General features: G+C 38.3%; 1 pseudogene; it reads left to right on the top strand.

Moving 5' to 3' along the window:
• Positions 1–234: 234 nt before the first annotated feature.
• Positions 235–770, top strand: LOC101825026 (annotated as a pseudogene).
• Positions 771–1,002: the final 232 nt, after the last annotated feature.

Below are 1,002 nucleotides of genomic sequence, written 5' to 3'. Positions count from 1 at the left end.
GTATGTTTCTACTTTTGTTTTGGGTATTGTGCTTACACAAATGATTTAAAAGTGTATCATTTAAAAATACAACTTAGTAGTTATTTATTAATATATAACAATCAAAGTTGTAGTCATTATAGGTATGTTTTCAAGGTTTAATGGATGTATCTAAATAGATATATGGTCTTCAAACTCTTCAAAGACCTATAGAAAATGGTGTTTAAGATGTTGAGTAAACTGGGGTTCTCTGGGATGGAGGCAGAAGACTGGATGCTGCCGCTGCGGCTGCGGCTGCAGAAGTTGCCTCCGGAGCAGGGTCCCCTGCTTCTTCACAAAATAATTTATGGCATGTGTGACCACCATGATTATTACAGCATTTGAACGAATGGAAGCATGTTCTGGAAGATGTGACCATGGTTTTCAAAGCTGTAGTTGGCAAAAACTTTTCAGATGAAGAGATACTCCAGCAGTTGAACCAACTGAATTCATGTCATCAACAAGCAGTTATGAAATGCTTGAAGAGCAGGAAAAATGAGATCAAGCAGGCCCTGATGGGAGAAATAGTTGATATTTCTTGTGCGCAGCTATAGGAATTTGATTGGCAGTTAAAGTTTGCACTTTCAAGTGACAAGATGGCCACTTTACAGATGCCACTTTGAAACCTTCATCTGGATATGAAAGAGAACGATGCAGCGAAACCATACTCTATTGAAATGAGTAAAAAGGAGCTACAGAATCTAATCAGTTCCTTGAAGGATGCTAATAAGGTGGTCCTGCTGTTGAAATAACTGGAAACGGTGAATTTCAACACTACCAGATTTTATTGCTGCACCGTGACAAGGTGAATACTGAGCTCAGAGGGTGGATGCTACAGCAGGCTGAGCAAGAAGCAATGCTGAGATTACAGAGATGAAAATCTGTCAGCATCCTAAAGAACAGGAAATCATAAAATGAAAAACGAAAAGCTGTAGTTACTGTTGGTGTGTTCACAATGATTGTTTTGTCTCATTTATTAAATAT

The sequence above is a fragment of the Mesocricetus auratus genome, unplaced genomic scaffold (genome assembly GCF_017639785.1).
Source record: "Mesocricetus auratus isolate SY011 unplaced genomic scaffold, BCM_Maur_2.0 Super-Scaffold_6730, whole genome shotgun sequence".
Classification (NCBI taxonomy): Eukaryota; Metazoa; Chordata; class Mammalia; order Rodentia; family Cricetidae; genus Mesocricetus; species Mesocricetus auratus.
Note: the sequence above shows the minus strand (reverse complement) of the source record. Positions and strands in the feature narration are given on the sequence as shown.